This window comes from Oratosquilla oratoria, chromosome 34 (genome assembly GCF_046742065.1).
Source record: "Oratosquilla oratoria isolate Oo_2021 chromosome 34, ASM4674206v1, whole genome shotgun sequence".
NCBI lineage: Eukaryota > Metazoa > Arthropoda > Malacostraca > Stomatopoda > Squillidae > Oratosquilla > Oratosquilla oratoria.
This window is the reverse complement of record NC_134810.1, coordinates 8,229,051-8,229,334: the sequence shown is the minus strand read 5'-3', so window position 1 is coordinate 8,229,334 and position 284 is coordinate 8,229,051.

Genomic DNA, 284 nt, shown 5'->3' with positions numbered 1-284 from the left:
CCTTACTCGTATACTATGGTGAAGATTGCATTTTATTCTATTTAGCTAGTTTCTTACAACATGATCGAAAAACAAATTTGTTCCTCAAAAACTCCATCGATCACCCTCACCCAAATCTATCTATCTATCTCTACTTATCTATCTATCTATCTATCAATCTATCTATCTATCTATCTATCTATCTATATATGTATATGTATATATATATATATATATGTATATATATATATATATATATATATATATATATATATATATATATATATATATCCTTTCAGCCATGA